Source organism: Mus musculus, chromosome 17 (genome assembly GCF_000001635.26).
Source record: "Mus musculus strain C57BL/6J chromosome 17, GRCm38.p6 C57BL/6J".
NCBI classification, from domain to species: Eukaryota; Metazoa; Chordata; class Mammalia; order Rodentia; family Muridae; genus Mus; species Mus musculus.
This window is the reverse complement of record NC_000083.6, coordinates 71,592,413-71,614,072: the sequence shown is the minus strand read 5'-3', so window position 1 is coordinate 71,614,072 and position 21,660 is coordinate 71,592,413. Positions and strand designations below refer to the sequence as shown.

At 44.8% G+C, this 21,660-nt stretch overlaps 2 long non-coding RNA genes and 1 other non-coding gene across 5 annotated transcripts in view; 2 read left to right on the top strand and 1 right to left on the bottom strand.

Annotated features, from left to right (window-relative positions):
- Positions 1-688: 688 nt before the first annotated feature.
- Gm30091 lies at positions 689-7,640 on the top strand. Its single transcript, XR_385737.3, has 3 exons — positions 689-729; positions 1,150-1,333; positions 4,170-7,640. It is a non-coding gene; the product is annotated as a predicted gene, 30091 (long non-coding RNA).
- Positions 7,641-14,730: 7,090 nt separating this feature from the next.
- n-TCgca52 lies at positions 14,731-14,802 on the bottom strand. The gene has a single exon. It is a non-coding gene; the product is annotated as a tRNA-Cys (tRNA).
- A 509-nt stretch (positions 14,803-15,311) lies between these two features.
- The window catches only part of Trmt61b (tRNA methyltransferase 61B), a 41,735-nt gene continuing 35,386 nt past the window's right edge, over positions 15,312-21,660 (top strand). For 2 of the 3 annotated variants that reach the window (NR_027952.1, NR_015549.1), the window contains exon 1: positions 15,312-16,137. This is a non-coding gene — a long non-coding RNA (tRNA methyltransferase 61B). The remainder of the gene's footprint in view (positions 16,138-21,660) is intronic. The other variant, NR_027953.1, reaches the window with a different exon arrangement.

Below are 21,660 nucleotides of genomic sequence, written 5' to 3'. Positions count from 1 at the left end.
GACTCCGAGAGGAGCCCCTCGCTCAGGCCTCGGGACAATAGCGGACACATAAGAACTCACAAGAGAACAAACTTGATGCAAACCACATTAGGCTTTATTTGGGGAAAGCCAGAGCTCTGGGGACGACTCATATCCCACACAGGGGTAGAGGAGTCACCTCCACGGGAAAGAGGTCCCAGTTTTTATAGGCCCTCAGGGGAGAAAGGAAAAGGGAGAGTAGGAGATTTCCAGATCTAAACAATGTCTATCAATGGGTATGGGAGGGGTACAAGGAAAGAGTCTGGTGCAGGTGTAACAACTCCGGATTGGCCTGGCTGTGGTTGCTGGGGGAGATTTTTCCGACTCTTCCCCAGCAGCCAATATCACAAACACCTGGCAATGGGCTTCATCAGTGGGCACACACATGGGTTCAAAGAACAGTCAAAACATTGGCAGACACACGGGTTCAAGGAGTGGCCAGAGCATTGTGCACCTCTATTTTTCTAAATCAGTGAAGCTAGTTCTGCTAGCAATGAAATCTATCTTGCCAATTTCAGGGCTTCTGTGACCTTTTACATTCTGTCAGGATCTTTCACTATGTCCAATTTTCTGAGGAACTGCCAGACTGATTTCCAGAGTGGTTGTACCAACTTGCAATCCCACCAGCAATGAAGGAGTCTTCCTCTTTCTCCACATCCTCGACAGCATCTGCTGACACCTGAGTTTTTCTTATCTTAGCCATTCTCACTGGTAAGAGGTGGAATCTCGGGGTCATTTTGATTTGCATTTCCCTGATGACTAAGGATGTTGAACATTTCTTTAAATGCTTCTCAGCTATGTGTGATTCTTCAGCTGAGAATTCTGTTTAGCTCTGTACCCCTATTTTTTAATTGGGTTATTTGGTTCTTTGGAGTCTAATGTCTTGAGTTCTTTGTATATATTGGATATTAGCCTTCTATCAGATGTAGGGTTGGTAAAGATCTTTTCCCAAATGGTGGGTTGCTGTTTTGTCCTATTGACGGCGTCCTTTGCCTTACAGAAGCTTTGCAATTTTATGAGGTCCCATTTGTTGATTCTTGATCTTAGGGAATAAGCCATTGGTGTTCTGTTTAGCAAAATGTCCCCTGTGCCCGTATGTTCGAGACTTCTCCCCACTCTCTCTTCTATTAGATTCAGTGGATCTGGTTTTATATGGCGGTTCCTGAACCATGCGGACAAACAGAAGTATTGGTTACTTTCCTCCCTCCAGCAGAGCTTTCCACCCTCCCTTCTCTGGGAAGCTACAGTGAAGGTCTGAAAGACCTCCGATACAAAGTAAGAGTCCATCGTTAGGAAGCCCAACCTCCGATACAATGTAAGTGTCCATCTAGGAAGCCTAACCTCTGATACAATATAAGAGTCCATCATGTTAGCAAGTCCGTCCTCCATAACCTCACACTCACTGCCTCCCCTTTGATTTCTTGCCTTCAGTTTAGCATGTTCCTCATTTCCTCCACTTTCTGGCATCACAGTTCCTTGGGGCTTTTTTTCTTCCTCCATAAAGCTTAGCCACCATTCACGTGCTAGTGGTCAAATGTTTGTATGCCTCCAAACTTTGTCTCCCACCGCCCCCGAACTTAAATTTTCAATTCCGTATTCAGCATCTCCACATGGATATAGTGGTGAATTGAATAGTGTCACCAAAAAGCACGCGTCTGAGTTCTAATGCTGTTAACTGTAGGTGTGGCCTTAGGCTTTGCATATGTAATCTGGTTAAGAATCTCAAAATAATTTTATCTGAAGTAGTTCCTAAACCCAGTGACTAGCAGCCTTCTAAGGAAAAAAACAAAACAAAACAAACAAACAAACAAAAAAAAAAACAGATGCCTGGCAGTGGTGGTGCACGCCTTTAATCCCAGCACTTGGGAGGCAGAGGCAGTTAGATTTCAAGAGTTCAAGGCCAGCCTGGTCTACAAAGTGAGTTCCAGGACAGCCAGGGCTACACAGAGAAACCCTGTCTCAAAAAAAAAAAAAAAAAAAAAGGAAAACAACAACAAATCAGATGAACATTTACATGGGGGTTAGAGAGATGCACAATGAGTGTGAAGACAGCCAAAAACTGAATTCTAAACACACAAAGTGTGGTAGTAGTACATGCCTTTGAGTCTAGCAGCAATGGATGAATCCCTGTGAGTTTGCGACTTGTCTGGTCCAAATAGAGAATTCCAGGACAGCCAGAGATCCTATCTCAAAAACAAACAAATCTGAAAGAAATTGGAGAATCAGGGCTGGAGAGATGGCTCAGTGGTTAAGAGCACTGACTGCTCTTCCAGAGGTCCTGAGTTCAATTCCCAGCAACCACGTGGTGGCTCACAACCATGACACAGACAGTGTGCTCATATTAGATAGATAGATAGATAGATAGATAGATAGATAGATAGATAGATAGATAGATCTTTAGAAAAGAAAAGAAATGGAGACTCCTCCCCTAAGGGCTGGGCATGTAGCTCAGTATACAGCCAGTCCAGTACTGCCAAGAACTTGGTTCAGTCCTTGGCACTGCAAATAATATTTCATAATAAAATTCTTTCCTGGACTTTTTGAAGAGAGCATGGTCATATTAAGGCCTTGAACTCCTGTCGTCCAGCATGTGAGAGAACACATTTCTATTGTTATACTGTCATGCCTATGGTAGTCTATGGCAACAGCTCTAGGAAATGAACATAGATTTCCAATTAATTTTTCTTTTGGCGGGGGTGGGGGTGGGGTGAGTTGTTTTCACAGACAGGGTTTCTCTGTGTAGCCCTGGCTGTCCTGGAGTTCACTCTGTAGATCAGTCTGGCCTTGAACTCAGAAATCCACCTGCCTCTGCCACCCAAGTGCTGGGATTAAAGGCGTGCAAGCCACCACTGCCCAGCTTCCAATGGATTTTTTCAAAGTCAATACATCTAAGTCAATCCCCACTTTTGGAGGTGTTTACTATGTGGCAAAAAGTAAGTCTTTAAAACTGATAGATTGGGCTGGAGAGATGCCTCAGAGGTTAAGAGCACCAGCTGCTCTTCTAGAGGTCCTGAGTTCAATTCCTAGCAACCACTTGGTGGTTCTCAACTGTCTATACTGACATCTAATGCCTAATTCTGCCATGCAGGTGTACATACAGGCAGAATACTGTGTGTGTGTGTGTGTGTGTGTGTGTGTGTGTGTGTTTTAAAAAGATGGACTACAACAATCCCTAAAAAATAAGAAAAAAGGACTAGAAAAGTGGCTTAGTGGGTAAGATAACTTGCTGTTCTTGCAGAGGACCTGGGCTCAGTTGCCACTACCCACAAGATGTCTCACAACAGCCTGTAACTCCAGTTCCAGATGAACTGGTGCCATCCCTGTACTTCAAGGTCACCTGCAAGTATGATACATTTATATACATACAATCAAAACACCCATGTACACGAAATAAGGGAGAAGGCTGGGCATGGGGGGGCACACCTTTAAAATAAGGTACTGCATCACTGAAGTCAAACCAGAATTCATCCATCCTTCCTGTTTAAAAATTCTTTTATCATCATCATCTACTTTATGTGTATGAGTGTTTTGCCTGCATGAATATGTGCACCACTTATGTGTCTGCTACCCATTGAAACCAGAGGAGGAAGTTGGATCCCCTAGAACTGGGTTACAGACAGTTGTGAGGCACCATAAGGGTGCTGGGAGCTGAACTCAGGTCCCCTAGAAGATATACAAGTGCTTTAACCACTGAACCATCTCTCCAGGCCCCATTTCAATTTCTTTATCTGCTTTTTTTTTTTAATGTGACCGAGTGTTTTACTTGCATGTATGCGTGTGCAAGGTGCCAGTGGAGGCCTCAAGAGGATGTCAGACCTCCTGGAACTGAAGTTACAAATGCTTGTCAGTCACCATGTGGGTGTTGAGAACTGAATTTGGGTCCTTTAGAAGAGCAGTCAGGACTCTTAACTGGAGAAAGCTATCTCTCCGGACCTCTTTCCTTCCTTCTTTTCATCCTTCCTTTCTTCCCTTAGGATTGAATCTAGGGCCTTGGCTGGGCAAGAACTGGGTTATATATAACCTTAGACTCAGGGAAAAATTAACATATGTGAATGTGTTGCTTTTGTTTTTTTAATCTTTCAAACAGAGGCTCTGTCTCTGCAGCAAAGGGTAACCTCAAATCTGCAATCTCCTGCCCTCTTCTTTTTCAGTGCTGGGATCACAGACCCATGTCACCACTCAAGATTCAGAAAGTTATTTTTTAAAATGAACATCCCAATTACAAAGAAAAGTGTGTATCTCTGCATTTGCATACTAGAAGTCCCTGAGAGAGATCAGAGACAATGAAAAGGAAGAAATTGTTGGCACCCAGGAGTTGGCCCATAAACCACAGGAACACCAATCTCAGTCAGACTGTCCCAGGACTGATTGATCAGGGCCACAGAGCAGATTCGGGAGCTGGCTGTGACACCCCCCCCCCCAGCCAGGATCCTACAGAGCTTGCCTGAAACCCACAAGCATCTATGCCAAGTTATTCCACCAATCAGAATTTAGGGATAGAGGATTTCCTTGGGAACATGTCTTTGTTGAACACTAATCCTGTTCCCATTGGTCAGGGTATTCGACTGTGGTGGGGGGACTTGTCTTGCCTAACATACATGTCTTAACTTGCCAACTAGGATGTCAATTACCCATGTATATGACTCTTTCTGCCAAGTAGGTTCCGGTCTAAGCTTACTGTGGCTAACTATACAAAACAGTCCTACTGACTGACTTCTGCTGTGATTGGTTTCCAAGAACACCAAAGCACAGAACATAACAGAATATGCAATCAATGAAGGCATGAGAAAGTTTCCTTGTAATGTTAGCAACAGTAGAAAATGGCTGTGTCACCAATTACCCAGGCCTTGACAGAAGCTATCAAACAACTTATCCAGAAAAGTTTTTCCTGAGCTGCCAGATGGCTTATGGGTAAAGGCACTTGCAACGAGCCTGAGTACATGGGTATGGACCCCACGACCCCCAGGGCAGAAATAGAGAATCAGTTCCTTAAAGCTGTCCTCTGACTGCCACACTCAAGGGTCTCCCTCCCTCCTCCTCAATCCCTCTCCCTCCCTCTGTGAGAAGAAAAAAAAAAGTAAGAGTGTGAACTTCCTAGGAGAACATACAAGCCTCTTGCCAAGGAGAAGAGGAGACATGAGGAAAGAAAGCACCTGGTGCGGAGCTTGATTCCCCATGCATGGATGTGAAATGCCCAGGATGCTATAAAATCACCACAGTCATTAGCCAAGCACAAATGGTCATCCAGTGTGTTGGCTGCTGCACTGTCCTGGCAGCCTACAGGCGGAAAAGGAAGCTGATAGAAGGATGTTTCTTCAGGGGGAGGCAGAACTCAAAGCATCTGATTCAAGACAAGTAGGAACCATCCCAATAAGCACGTTTTGGATTTTTTAAAAAAATGTAAGAAAATATTTTTCCAGAAGCAAAGGATATGAAGTTCTAAGCTGGAAGAGCCTAGAAAATAAGGCATGTCTGATCTTAAAACGAGTGGTCCAAGGTTATCGAGCCATGGTGGGATACACCTTTGATCCCAGCATTCAGGAGACAAAGGCAAGGGGATCTCTGAGTTTGAGGCCAGTGTGGTCTACAGAGTGAGTTCCAGGACAGTCAGGGTTACACAGAGAACCCCTGTCTTGAAAAAAATAAAAAAGATAAAAATGGTCCAAGATCTTGAATGTTGATTTTCCCAAAAAACATGGTCACCAAGCACATGGAAAGATGTTGGACATCACTAATTATCAGGAAAATACAACCAAACCCACAAAAATCACCTCATACCTGCTTGGGCGGTTATTACTGGAAAAATACGTAACACAAATTGGCAAAGATATGCAGAATAGGGAAGGAAGCTTTACCCACTTTTGGTAGGAATTTAAATTTATACAGCCTTTGTGGAAAACAGTGTGGAAAGAAGAAAAATATAGTATAGAAGTTCCTCAAACTAAAACCAGGACTATTATATGATCTAGCAATGCCATCTGAACATGTATGACAAAGACCTGAACTCAGGCTATCAAAGGATTTATCTACACCCCTATGTTCACTATTATCCATTATCCATATTAGGCAAAACAGAAATAATCTAATGCCCAATGGTGAATAAGTGAATACAGGGAATATGAATAAACATTAAGAGTTATATCTAACCTTTAAAAAGAAGAAACATAGCTGGGCGGTAGTGGTGCATACCTTTAGTCCCAGTATTCAGGAGGCAGAAGCAGGTGGATCTCTGTGAGTTCCAGGGCAGCCTGATCTATGGTCTACAGAGTTAGCAAGTTCCAGGACAGCCAGGACTGTCTGGAAAATCAAACACACACACACACACACACACACACACACACACACACACACACACTGACCCAAATCATAATGGTCAAATTAATTAAGCAAGCAATTATTAATTAAAGCAAGGTTTTTTTTTTCATTTGTACAGGGGCTGCCTCCACCTAAGATGGGGTTTGAGAGGTCAGCATTAGATATTAAGACAAGGTTTTATAGCTCAGGGATAGGGGTTTTCCAAATGGGGGATTTGGCAGGCAAAAAGTAGGCAGAGTTATAGGAGCAGAACATAAGCACAAGTTAATCATAATGCCCTCCCCAAACCAAGACGTGACTGCAAGGTGGTTGGTTGTAATATTGGGTAGTCATAGCAACCTTTTTGAAACAAAGGTAGGGTTGCAAGATGGTTATTAACTTTTTGAAAGAAAGACATGATGGCCATTCCTGGAACAGTCAGTACAGAACCAGTAGTTAACGGTTACAGTGGGGTATATCCCAATCCTTGGGAAACAAAGATTTAATCAAAATAGGAATGAAACTAGTTTCTCTTTACAAAAAAAAAAAAAAGGCTGTTTTGTTTTGTTCTGTTTTGTTTTGTTTTTGGAGACAGGGTTTCCCTGTGTAGCCCTGGCTGTCCTGGAACTCACTCTGTAGACCAGGCTGGCCTCGAACTCAGAAATCCGCCTGCCTCTGCCTCCCAAGTGCTGGGATTAAAGGCATGCACCACCACCACCTGGCTTAAAAAAAATGGCTTTTACTGCTGTGATAAACCTGACCATAGTTTTGTTTGGAAGAATGTGGATTTGGGGACTTTGGATTTGGAAAGCTATGGAATGCTTTAAGTGGGGCTTAATGAGCCATCCTAGCAGGAATATAGAAGACTTTTTCTGTGAGTGAATTGAGCTGTGCAGGCTCAAGAGGTTTCAGTGGAGAATAATTTCAGTATGTGGCCTAGAGACTGTTTTTGTGTTGTTTTAGTGAAGACCGTGGCTGCCTTTTGCCCTTATCTGAAGAGTCTTCTTGAAACTGAGGTGAAGAGACTCATTAATAGCATTGACAAAGGAAGTCTTCAGAAACTCCCATCATAGACTTTGTTCTCTGGTTAAGTCTCATGCAAAGCATTTTGAATAAGCCTAGCAAGCTTAGAAAAGAAATTTACTAAATACATGGTTCCAGTATTAAAAGGGCTCCAGGAAGTGGAATGGAGCTGAATCCTGTGTTCAAGGATATTATATTGAATTAAGGGAGTAGTGACCTTGGGGCCAGATCCTACCCAGGTAACTTTAGGTCCAGGCATAGTACTATACACCTTTAATCCCAAAAGACAAAGTCAAGCAGATCTCTAAATTCAAGGCCAGCCTGGAAAAAAGCAAGTCCTATATGAAGAAAAGCTTAAATCCAGACTTAATTGTACACTCCTTTAATCCCAAAAGACAGAGCCATGCAAATCTCTGAGTTCAAGGTCAATCTACAGAGCAAGTTCCAGGACAGCTAAGTTTAGTCAGTGAAGGAGTTGAAAAACAGAAATATGGTAAAAGAATAAGGAGGGCCATGTTCCAGCCCCAGCAAGCAGCAGAACACAGCAGCTTCAGCCGTGTGATTCTGGCTTTAGAGTCAAAAATAGAAGGGACTACTGGGACAATTGACGCTTGGACTCTTGTTAGCTGGACCTAAGAAATTGGCAGTGATTAAGAAGAGACTAGCATCACTGGGGTGAAATCCTCTAGGAAGTGTTTTCTGAGAGCACAAAGAAGCTGTGTTCCAGAGAGAACCAAGGTTGTACCTCATGGTGTAGCTGTACTTGGTGATATGTAAGAGTCACCCAGGTGGTACTGGTTTTGAAGACATGAAGGGGCCATGAAGAGCAGCTGAGGCTCGGCACTGTAAGAGGTCATGGAAGGCCATTGGTGTGGATGCAGCCTCAGTTGTAGTTGACTACCCAGTACTGAAGGGATCAGGCAAAGGATTTGAGGCTTGCACCATGAAGGGAGCCTATGAGAGGCTATTGGTGAAGCCTAGTTGCAGCAGAAGACCCCAGTGCATTGGAGATGTCAGTACCATGGGATGGTCACCAAGAACAGTAGCAGTAGTGGAGTGGATCAACCTGAGCTTAGAGTGCTACAGAGTTCAGAGCTGGAGAAGTGATGCCAGCCCTTTGGAGGATCCCAGAAGATCGTGTGTGGATCCCAAACATTGAAAAAAGAAGCTCTAACCTTGGAGACCCCAAAATGTTTGAAATGCCAGAGCCATGGGCTATCTGCTGAGGAAAGCTGCTAAGAGGGAGTGGAACTAGCCCAGGAGAAAGAAGTTTGTTGCAGTCAACAAAGATGAAAAAGGAGTTGGAGATCTGAAGACTGCTTTAACATCAGCCATTGAGATGCTGAATTTGAGTTTGCCCAGCTGATTTCCTGTCTTCCTTTGGGGATTACAGTTAAGTGGCTGGATGAATCTCAGAAGAGACCTTGAACTTTGGACTTCTAACAATGTTGAGACTGCTACAGCCTATGAGGGCTTTGGAAGTTGGACTAAATGTATTTTTTTAATCATGCATGGGTAGGAATGGCCCCCATAGACTTGTAGGTTTGAACAAGTCTATGGGGACCAAGGAGTGGAATGTGATGGTTTGTATATGCTCAGCCCAGGAAGTGGTACTATTAGAAGGTGCAGTCCTGTGGGAGTAAGTGTGTCACTGTGGGGGTGAGCTTTAAAACCATCATCCTAGCTGCCTAGAAGTCAGTATTCTGCTAGCAGCCTTCATATGAAGATGTAGAACTCTCAGCTTTGCCTGAACCATGCCTGCCTGGATGCTGCCCTGCTACCACCTTGATGCTAATGGAGTGAGCTGCTGACCCTGTAAGCCAGCCCCAATTAAATGTTGTCCTTATAAGACTTGCCTTGCACATGGTGTTTGTTCACAGGAGTGAAACCCTCACTAAGACAAAGCCTAAGATGAAGGCAGGCTAGTTGTTAAATACCATAACATGGGTAAACCTGGAGGGCATTATACCAACTGTGGGTGTCAATCATAGGACCAGGATTTCATAGCTTCTCCTGTATGGCATCTAAAATAGTCTGTTTGGTAGAAACTGAGTCAAATGGTGGTTAAAGGATCACGGGAAAGAAACTAAATAAAAGAAAATAGGCACTAGAGATGGCTCAACAACTAAGAGAAATTCCCACTTCACCTGTCAGATCAAAAACTCAAGTGACAGCACATGCTGGCAAGGGTGTAGAGCAAGGGGGACACTCCTCCGTTGCTAGGAGAAGTGAAAACTTGTACAACCACTTTGGAAATTTAGCAGTTTCTCAAAAAATTGAGAATAGTTCTACCTCATGATCCACTCCTGGGCATATACCCAAAAGATGCTCCAACAGCCCACAAAGACACTTGCTCAACTATGTTTATAGCAGCTTTATTTGTAACAGCCAGAAACTGGGGACAAACTAGATGTCCCCCAACTGAAGAATGGATCCAGGAAATGTGGTTCATTTACACAATGGAATACTATTCAGCTATGAAAAATAAAGATATCAGGAAATTTGCAGACTAATGGATGGAACTTGAAAGTGTCATCCTAAGTGAGGTAACCTATGTGGGGTTATGGGCTGTCCCACATATGCTCCGGGCTCAAGCCGCTGATAGAGGCAGGTCGCTGGTGGAGACAGGATGCGGGAGTTTTGACTGTGCTTACCCCACGCAGGGCGGGTGTTGGGCTATGTAAAGCTGCAAGACACCACTCCAGGGGTAAGGGATTGCAGTCTGAGGTCCTGGGACGGCAGATTCTCAGACTCTTGAGCACCCCAGACGCCTCTGGAAGCCTTGGAAGAGCTGAGAAGAGAGTGGGGGCCCCCACAAGCTGGATCTAGTCCAATGTCAAAGGGGAAAAAAGGGGAGAACTCCGGCTGGGTCCCTTGGGGAGGAGAGAGTCCCTGGCTTGTCTGACCAGCAGCTTGGCTTGGTAGAGGTCATGGCTGGGAGGGCTGAGAGGTCTTCTGCTAGACATTAGATGGCCCGCCAGCTCTTTAGATGAAGGCCTGTTCTATTACTCTCCATGGTGGATCCTGATGAAAAGAGACAGTCTGTGGTTGTAAGGTATTTATTGTCATGAAGGAGAGTGGCGATGAGTAAACCGTACCCCACTTTCTCAGGGCGGGCCTGAGGCTTTAATACTTTTTGCAGGGAGGAGTGTCGGGGAAAGGGAGTTTATTGTCTAAGCCTCTAGTCCTTTAGGTACCTCATTAAAATGGAGAACTGTCTTGAGGCTACCTGTGATCACATCTTTTACCTGTGGAGAGGCTTGGGGCTCTCCCTTACCCCTTAAGTGACTGGTGGCCACAGAATTATGGAGCACTGTGGCCTTGTGTCAGGAGCCTGGTGTCCAGAAGTGTGGCAAAATGCCTACCATTCCTTGCAGGTTATTCCCTGCCGGGTCACCAGGGTTTCCAACCTAGCTCAACCAGAAACTAGGCTGCCTATCACGGTCCCACACCTGAAAGTATCATCCTAAGTGAGGTAACCTAGATTAAGAAAGAAACACATGGTAGATAATCATGTATAAGTGGATATTAGCCACAAAGTACAGTACAACCATGCTACAATCCACAGACCTAAAGAAGCTAAGTAACAAAGGGAGGATGCTTGACGCTCACTCAGAGGTAGCTGGAGAGAGGGAACTGGGCATAAAAGGAGGAGGGGAATGGAATGGGGGAGAGGATCAGGTGTGGGAAGAGCTGGCAGGTGAGAGGGCTGGGAGACAGGAAGGATACCGGTGGGGAGGCATCCCTGGATAAGCTCCAGTAGTCTTTGGGGGTGACCCAAGCTGAGACTCTTAGTGGCTGCAGATATAGAAACTGAAGTGGCCACTTCCTGTAACCAGGTGGCACTTCCCAGTAGAGGGAGAGGGACACCAACCCACCCACGAAAGCTTTCATCAAAAAACTTGTCCCGCCTACAAGATGTGCAGGGGTAAAGATGGAGCAGAGGCTGAGGGAATGGCCAACCAATGACTGCCCCAACTTGAGACCCATCCCATGAGAGAGAGAACCAACCCCTGACACTGTTAATGATACTCTGCTGTGCTTGTAGACGGGAGCCTAGCATAACTGTCTTCTGAGAGGCTTCATCCAGTAGCTGATGGAAAAGATGCAGAGGCCCACAGCCAAGCATCAGGTGGAGCTCGGGGAGTCTTGTGAAAGAGTGGAGCCATAGGGCTCAAAGACACCACAAGAAGACCTACAGAGTCAACTGAATTGGGCCCATGGGGGCTTACAGAGGCTAAACTACTAACCAAAGAGCATGCATGGTGGGCTGAACCTAGGCCCCCTATACATTTGTAGCAGATGTGCAGCTTGGTCTTCATGTGGGTCCCTTAAAGCTGGAGCTGGGGCTTTTTCTGACTCTGTTGCTTGCCTTTGGATTCCCTTCCCCTAACTCTGGCTTCCACATGGACACACACCCATGCGCATCCTGAACACACATGCACACACACTTCAAAGGGCTATTTTAAAAAAATGAATGCCAGTGTCCTTGGAGACCAGAAGCTCCACTGGACTGGAGTTACAGGAGGCCGTGAGCTGCCTGATGTGGTGATGTGCCTGAGCTGGGAATGGAACTCAGAGTAGCATGAACTTTGATTGTTTGTTTGTTTGTTTTGAGACAGGGTCTCTCTATGTAGGCCTAGCTGTCTTGGAGCTTGCTATATAGACTAGGATGGACTTGAACTAACAGATATACTCCTGTCTTTACCTCCCAAGTGCTGGGACATGTGTCACCATGCTCTGCTAATTACTCTCAGAGCTGGGGTCTAAACTCAGGGCCTTGTGCTTGCTGGGCAAATATTCTGTCACTGAGCTGAACCCTAAGCTCTGAGTATGTACTCTTAACCCACGAGCCATCTCTCTAGTCTCCTTAGAAAAGCTATGTTGTATGGCTCAATGAAACACAAAATCCAGCAGCAAGTAGTGCTTATATGACCACAGTTATCTGAGTTTTGAATCAGTGTAGCTAAAACTGTGGTAAGATAGTTCTGGCAAACACAGGTAGGAAAAACTGCGTGGAGAGTTGAGGGTTAAGAGCAGACAATGGAGGGGAATAGCTAAAATCTCAGCTGCATCATGAAACATCAATAATCAATGATGCATATAACTGAAAAATCCACAACCACTAACAAAAGAATATAGTTGAGCAATTATAGCAACTTTGGAAAACTTAAATGAAAACAACTGGGTTTATTATTTAAGAAAACTACCCAGAATTCCATTTTTCTAAAGTATGTTTTGAAGAAAACTAAAAATAAGCATGGAGATAAAAAGCTACATATATGGCATCTTTAAAGGACTTATCCAGCTCTAAGTCCAGTTGTGGCGATCCTCTGCTCTGAGAACTTCTCTGTGAACGAGGTCACGCAGGGTAGTGTCTCTCCACAAATGGCACCCAATCTGAATCTTTCTGCCTCTTTGACTTCCCGAAGCTCACTGCTCTCCACATTCTCCCCAGCACAGATATAGGTGAAAGCCACTTTTCTTCCTTGTTGGGATAATAATGGATTATAGAAATTTGAAAAATCGCCGGGCGGTGGTGGCACATGCCTTTAATCCCAGCACTTGGGAGGCAGAGGCAGGTGGATTTCTGAGTTCAAGGCCAGCCTGGTCTACAGAGTTAGTTCCAGGTCAGCCAGGGATATACAGAGAAACCCTGTCTTGAAAAACCAAAAAAAAAAAAAAAAAAAAAAAAAAGAAAGAAAGAAAGAAAGAAAGAAAGAAATAAATTTGAAAAATTGGTGTGTGTGTGTGTGTGTGTGTGTGTGTGTGTGTTGGGGGGGAAGTGGAGGCAGTGGCAGTTCATGCCCTTAGGCTCAGCCTTTAGGAGGCAGAAGCAGTCAGATCTCTAAGTTCTAGGCCAGCCTGGTCTATAGAATGAGTTCTACGACAGCCAGGACTACACAGAGAACTCTGTCTCAAAAAAAAAAAACAAAAACAAAAACAAAAACAAAAACAAAATTGCAGAAAGGAGATATTGTCTAAAAAGTGACACTTACATAGACTGTGTCCATTTTGGGATCCTCTTCTCTGATCTCTGAGCAGAGGAACTGATACGGTAACTCAGTAGTTAAGTGACTTTGTGAGCTCTGTTCTCCCTGTCTCTGAGCATTGATCTGTTTTCATATTTTAAGCGGCATCACAAGCAAATGTACTTTGCCAGCAAGGGAAAAAGTACTATGGCTTTGTTTTGCGTCTTTCCTTTATCCGTTCCTTCAGGGCTCATGCTAGGATTTCAGGGATACAATCTGGGATAAGAGAGATCTATTCTCCGAACCCCAAAGCATAATGAAGCCTAGGAGACAGACACTGTGGCCAAACAATCCCGCCACAGTGTTAGTAATGGAAAATAGAAAGTCTCCTGAAATGGAGGCTGTGCTGGGAGATCTGCCTGTTTCTGCTTCCCTGGGATCAGAGTTGTGTATGTAAATATGCGCCATCATGCCCTGACTTAAAAGAAATAGTGGAGGGAGGGAAATGAATGCAACAAAATATGTGTGGGTATCAGAGGAAAGTCTGCTTTTCCACTGGAATCCTACCATAGATATCTAGTCATCAATCTCTTTGGCACGTACCTTTATCTGCTGAGCCATCTTGCTGTCCCCCTTTTAAACATGAGTTCTGGAAATCAAACTCAGATCCCAGTTCTTGCAAAGCAAGCACTTTTTACACACCCAGCTATCACCCCACCATTCCTTAGTCTTTAGAAAGGTGTATGGTACCATCAACAAGAGCTGCTGAACGTGGTCAACCTAGTTAGAAATCCCACCATCCCATTTCTCAGCTACCTTGTCAGGGGACTTGCTGACGTCGTTTAATCTTCTTTGTATAGTAGGTCATAAATACTGATTTCTAACTGAATTGCAAATTTTCAATATATGTGCATGGTACTGTCTGATTCTCAATAAACTTATAGGCAGGCTAATGATATTTAACTTTGAGTGCAAAAGGTAACTTCAGTTTTTTTGTTTGTTTGTTTTTGGTTTTTTGAGACAGATGTGCTGTTGTACAAATTTTATTTGTTTTTTGAGACAGGGTTTCTCTGTGTAGCCCTGGCTACCTGAAGCTCACTCTGTAGACCAGGCTGGCTTCGAATTCAGAAATTCGCCTGCCTCTGCCTCCCGAGTGCTGGGATTAAAGGCATGCGCCACCACACCCGGCTAACTTCAATTTTAGGAAGTGTTTATTGCTGGGCAGTGGTGGCGCACAGGAAAAGAAGTGTTTATTTGGGTAGGCGGGGTGGTTAAAACAGTTGTGTTGATTTTTTTTTTTTTTTTTTTCCTGTTTATTTTGTAGCTTAGCCATCGGATAGTCTCTGGCTATCCTGTAACCCACTATGTAAATTAGGTTGGTTCTGCCTCCCAAGTGCTGGAATGTGCCACCAAAATTATAGGAAGGGGGCACCTGGATTTGAACCAGGGACCTCTTGATCTGCAGTCAAATGCTCTACCACTGAGCTATACCCCCGGTGGCTACTGCCACCTTACTCTACCTTTGTGAACACTCTAGACCTCGGGCTGAGGCTGACCAGAGAGTCCCTAGCCATTCGAAATAGACCTCCCAGTTATGAGCAAGGTGTGCGGGTCAGCAAGCAGTGCGTCCTATGACGCCTGACCAACGATTTTTCTGGGCTAGATGACTTTGGACTCTTGGGGATGATGGGTGACGGTCCTGTCCACCACCACTAGTGACTTAAACCTGGTTAAGACTGTCCAGGTTCCACGTCTAGTCTTCCCGGGTCTTCCTGTCCCTGGGCGGCTAGCGGAGATTGGTGAGCAGTAAGTAAACTCTGTGCTTTTGCCACTCGCGGAAAGCCAGGATTTTAGCCCGGAGGCCAACGAGCCCTAAGCTCGGGCCACCGCATGTGCTGGACGCCAAGGCGGTGACGCACTCTGTCGGCGACGCGGGGGAGCCCACAGCCTGCACTACCCCAAAACCGGGCAAAGGGCACGGCGGTGGCTACGTCACACGTGTGCGACAGCACCTGCTCCGGACGTCAGGCTCTCTAAGGACGACGTGGTTCTTCCTTGTGAGGTTGAGGCGCCCGAGAGGCGATCAGAGCTCAGAGCCGATTCATTCCTGCTTGACTTTGGGTCGGTGCCTCGTGAGCGAGCTCATTTCCCGGGGTTGCGGGTCCTTGCCTGGGGACACGCGAGTTGGAGAGCGCGTGCACCGGTCGTTCCCTTCCCGTGCTGCCCGCGTCCGGATCGTCGGGACCCGGTTGTCTCTAGTATGTGGAAAGGCTCGGGCTGGGAACTTCGAGGGAGGAGTTACCCCCTCGAGATCCGGAGGACCAGAGCGGAGAGCAGGGCCACTGAGACCCTACAGGATATGACTCCGAGGATCGCGTGCTGGACACGAGTGGCTACCGAGCCCGGAGAGCTTCGCGCTGCCTCCTCCTGGTCCCTTTCCAGAGGACTCTTTTCAGTCGGGGATGCTTATTAAAGCTCTGGCGGGAAAGAGAGAATCACAATTAAAGAAATTAGTCCTACTCTGCAACGTCGGACACTTTAATAGTAACTGGGGAGCGATTGCGTTCAGGGAGATCGAGGACAAGTATCCTGGCCAGATCCTGACATGTTTTCCCGGTAAGAGTTCTCTGCGGAGGCCACCTTTGGAGGACTCTGTATATTGATGGAAGAGGGAACGCCGGAACCTATCCCAAAAGTATTGTCATGGGAATTAGGTGTGTGTGGGTTCCAGGAAGGGCGAGGACGGACGGCGCACTACCACAGTCCGATGAATGTTCTCATCACCGACCTTTGGAGTTTTTCAGCATGTTGGATTTTTAAACATGTTCAGGTACTGATAATTTTAGAAGGAAACAGAATTTACATTTGATATTTGCCACTCCCTTATCTAAAATGAAGATTATGCCAGTTTACTAGCAGAATGGTATGGACTCGCTAAACAGAGACGTACCTGTTTGTTCCCCACAGCTCTGAAGCGTATGGGTATTGATCTTAGGATGTTGAACTGTTTGGGGGTACATTTTGTAGTACCATTGTAATAATACCATATTTTTTTGTTTTTAATATTTGGGGAGTGGGCCCTGAATGAGAACTTGCAAACAGTGTGGAGGTCAGAGGGTAACTCTCCCAGAGTCTCTTCTGCCACCTGGGATCCTGGAATAAATTCGGGTTACCAGGCTTGCCTTCGTGTCTACTGGCTGAGCCATCTCGCAGGCCCTGTGGCAGTATTTTAATAATGATACTTAATAAGGAATGTTACTGGAAATCCATTATCGCATACATATTTGTATTAGGGTTAGGGATGTAACTTAGTAGTAGAAGGCTTGCCTAGACTGCACCAAAAGCCCTGCATTCCTTTCCTCAGGGAGCGGCACATAAATGGCTATTCACCTCAGTTAGGACACCAACAGACCATTCCATCCAAGTCCAGTTTGTTTGGTTATTGGGGTTAAAGCCAGTGTGATTATTGAGTTCAGTACTGCTGTGTAGACATGCCAAGGAGTCTGGAAAAGCCCCATCCAACCATGGATGACTCCTTCCTAAAGTCACAGCCCTGGAGTCCCAAACCCAGTAAACCTACCTCTTGTAAGCTGTGCCACCCTAAGACCATGTGAAACTGCCATGGGGAGGCGGGGAAGTTGGCTGGTTTGGGTGGGTGAGCAGGAGTTGGTGGCTAAAACACACACCCCCTGCCCCACTTCAAGGAGGGAAGGTGAATAGGCCATCCATGGGATTTTTGGGGGTCTCAGTTGAATAATCACAGCTACTCTGATTTCAAGATTACAGAGGTCCTATCTGCCTAAAGGATGGAGTTCCATTACACTCTACCCCAGCCCCACAAAAGGCAGCAAAGCCATGCAGATGTTTCACCACTAGTGAAACTAGTGTCTAGGCTCTTTAGCTTTTAGACAACTAGCAGGCTATTGTGGTGAATGCCTTAAGCACATAGCAGGCAGAGGCGGGAAATGCATTGTGATTTTGGGTTAGCCTAGTCTACATAGCAAGGTTCTAAACTCCCTAATATTATAGTTCTAAATTAAAAGTTAATAGTTTCCTTTCCTCCTCTCTTCCTCCTCCTCTTCCTCTTCTTCCTCCTTCCCCTCCTCTTCCTCCTCCTCCTCCTTCTTCTTTTTCTTCTTCTTCTTTTGGATAGGGTTTCTCTGTGTAGACCTGGCTGTCCTGGAACTTGCTCTGTAGACCAGGCTGGCCTCGAATTATTAGATCCATCTGCCTCTGCCTCCTGGGATTAAAGGCATGTGACATCACACTCTGGCAAATAAAAGTTTGTTTCCTTATATATTTTATGTATAAGTGCTTGTATGTATGTCTGCACATCAGAAGAGGACATCAAATCCCAGTACAGATGGTTGTAAGCCACAGTGTGGTTGTTGTGAATCAAATTCAGGGCCTCTGAAGATCAGAGCAGCCAGTGCTCTTAATCACTGACCATATCTCCAGCCCATCTCTTCTCTCTTCTCCTCTTCTCTTCTCTTCTCTTCTCTTCTCTTCTCTTCTCTTCTCTTCTCTTCTCTTCTCTTCTCTTCTCTTTCCTCTCCTCCTCTCCTCTCCTCTCCTCTCCTCTCCTCTCCTCTCCTCTCCTCGTCTCCTCCCCTCCCCTCCCTTCCCCTCCCCTCCCCTCCTCTCCTCTCCTCCTCCCCTCCTCTCCTCTTCCTTCCTCTTCTTCTTCCTCCCCTCCTTTCTTCTTTTCCTTCCCTTCCCTTCCCTCCTTCCCTCCTTCTCTTCCCTTCTTCCCTTCCTTCCTTCCCTTCTTCCCTTCCCTTCTTTTCTCTTTCCCTCCCCTCCCCTCCCCTCTCCTTCCCTTCCTTCTTTCCAGTACACAGTTCTTACCCAAACAGAGTTTTCTTTGTTGGGTTGGTATGCAGTGGTTCATACTTGTAATCCCAGCATGTGGAAGTGGGGGCAGGAAGATGAGTTCAGTTTCTTGGCTACATAGTCAGTTTGAGACTAGCCTGGGGAACATTGAGACCCCCATCTCAACAAGGGAGGGACAGCCAATTTCTTGGTCAAGTTCCTCTTCTGCTTACATTGGATTTTTTTCATTATTTCTAGCAAAGGGTGTCTAATAACTTGATAACTGATTTTTAGTCTCTCATCTATTTCCTTGCCATATTAATCTTCATAAAATACCCTTTCTGTAGCCTCAGGAATGTGCCCTAACTGCTTACCAGGCCAAGTGCAAATGCCTCAGGCTGGCTTTTAAGTCTGTCTCCCCTCCGAAGGGAGCAGTGCACATCCTTCCTGTGCTGTGTTTAAAACCATCCCTACTCTGAGAGTTTTCTTCAGTTCTCCTGATAGTTCGAAGACACTAGCTGCTCTGCTGCCTCTGAGCCCTTATGGCCCTCATCTGTAATTTCTCATTGGTTCTGTAGTGCTGCTGGGTTTGCTAATTGATCTCTGAATTTTCACTTTATCAAGCAAAATATAAATTCTTGGGCAGGGCCAGAATCTAATTCACTTTCCATTCCTGTTTTTGACCCTCTGACAGTAGTGTAAGGCAAGAACGAGTGCTCAGCATGTATTTATGAGTCATCCACACTGTATTTCCATCATAGGATATAAGTGATACTAACGACATCAACCAGGGGACACTGTTTTGGAAGCAGACTCAGGCTCTGGTAGAATGAGCTAATTTTTATCCAAAGCAGTAAGATTTGGAGTAAAGGACGACTTGGGGCAGGTGGGTCTCCAGAGATCACTGGCCAGCCAGTCTAGCAGAATCAGTGAACTCCAGGGTCAGTGATGTGACCCTGTCTGGAAAAATAGGGAAAGCAGGAGAGGAAGACATCCAGTACCAACCCCTGACCTTCTCCCACACATATATACTCTCCATAAACATAGACACCCAAGGAAGCCTCAACCTTAGCCATAGATGTAAATGAAAATTATGCAATGCTAGACCAGGTATGGAAGCACATACCTATACTCTCAGCATTGGAGAGTCATGAGTTCTGGGTTAACCTGGGTTACTTAATGAGTTCTCGAATAGCCCGGGCTACACAATAAGAAAAGAAAAGAACAATGACAAACTTCACATTTTAGATTCACACATAAAATATTAGATAACTGTTGGGATGGGAATGGAGAAACAGGCACTCTAGTGTAAACTATACATATTTTTTTTAAATATAAAACTTTACGTACCCTCTGAGCTTAATTTGTATCTGATGGCCATGACACATTAGGCAAAAGAATGTTCCCTGAAGTATTTGTATGAAGGTAAGACTAGAAACAGGTAAATGTTTATCATTTACCTAAATAAATCATGGAATGCAGTAGTTGAAAAGAATACAGTGTTTGCATATTGCTGAGATGACAGCGTCAACGAGAAAAGTAAAAGATGGTGTGATTTAGTTGTACTGTGGATTCAGGACACAGAGTTACTCGCAGATTTGTATAAATAAAGCTGTCACAGGAAGGGCAAGGGCCAAATACTATGGCTGCCTCCAAAGAGGAAAATTTGGGGTTAGGGGATTGGGAAGAGATTTTTGTAACCATGGATATTTGACTTTTTTTCTGGGGACATTTAATACCTTTGCAAAATAAATTCTTGGCAGTTTGTAAACTAATGCTCTAGAATATCAATTATTTTTTGCTGAAGTCCGATCACAAGGGCAAGTCCTACGTTTTGAGATATGAAAGACCATCGCGATAGGGTTAAGAAGAATACGAACACTAGCATAATTCATGGAGCTTAAGTTAAACCCGAGTGGCCAGACCATGTGAATTTTATTTATAGTGATATTTCAAAAGCAAAGAAGATATAAAGTCTCAAACATTTGCTACACTAAGTTATTTTAAATGGTTTCTATGTTACTGAGTATGAAGGGAAAAAAAAAGATTAAGGCCAGCAGGCTGTTGCCACCAAGGCTGACTTTCAGTCCCAAAAGCCCATACATTAGGAGAACTCCTTTTAAGTTGTCTTCTGACCTCCATAAACATGCAGTGGCACATGTATACTTCCTTCAACAAAAAAAAAATTTTTTTTTGAGACAGGGTTTTACTAGGTAGCTCTGTGTGTCCTGGAACTCACTATGTAGAGCAGGCTGACCTCAAACTCCCAGAGATCTGTAGACTTTGACTTTTTTAAAACCTGCTTTTAATAAGGGTACTTAAATGTTTGACCTCCCTTCCAGCCCACCATCCATCAGAGGTAGTGGAAATGAAAGGTTAATAGGGCAAAGGAGGGGCTGGAGAGATGGCTCCGTGGTTAAGAGCACTGGCTGCTCTTCCAGAGGTCCTGAGTTCAATTTCCAGCAACCACATGGGGGCTCACAACCATCTGTAATGGGATCTGATGCACTCTTCTGGTGCGTGTGTCTGAATTACAAAATAAATAATATTAAAAAAATATAGGGCAAAGGAGGATGTGGACCTGTGTAGAAATAGTTCTTTGGAGAGAATCCAATCTGCTTGTCAGGACATTAGCAGTTCATCTCACTCACACAGATCCCTAATGTAGCTCTACCCACTCGCAAACAACAGCAGTTTGAACCAGAAGAAACCACAAGGCTCTGCTGATTGGTCCAAGTCCTTGGAAGTGGCAAGAAGCCATTTGAACACCACTAGAGGTTCTTTGGGGCATTTCTCTCTATGAATTCACAACAAACAATGACAGTGAAGACAAAACCCAACAACCAGCAAAGAACGGTAAGGCACATGTACCAATACCACACAGCATCATCCACTGTCTGTCGGGTTACATTTATGCCCTTTCCAACATCTCATGCTCTCTCAAGCATCTGCTCCAGCAAACATCACCTGTCCTTTGTCCAGGCAGCTTCCAGAAAAACATCACATAACACAACTGAGTCTCCAAAGAAACCAGAAATCTACACTTTGGAGATCTCCTTGCCTCTGCCTCACAAGTGCTTGTATTAAAAGCGTGTGCCACCATGCTCAACAGTAAAAAATTTAAATTAGGAGGAAAAAAAAAAAGCAAACAAGGATCTTCCTTCTTTTGTATGGGCAGGCAGTCTTCACTGTGTTTGTCCTTTTCTCCAGGGCTGCAAAGAATCCTTTTATTTTAATATGCTTAGAGTTGGGTCCTAGAGCTACTGAGTCAGGTGACAGAAGCACCCATGAATGTTGAATAATGGCAAGAAGTAAAAGCTGGGCACTGTGAACCTCACTATTTGCAGGATAAGTCAAGAATTTGGGCAGGTGGAGCGCTAAGTTCCAGGCCAGCCTGGTCTACACAGTGAGTTCCAGACTAGCCAGGGCTATATAGTAAGATCCTGTCTCCAAAAAAAAAAAACGACAACAAAAATTTAAACATCATTAACATGTGAATTTTTTTTTCCTTTTCATTCTGTTTGAGGCAGAATCTTTCCTT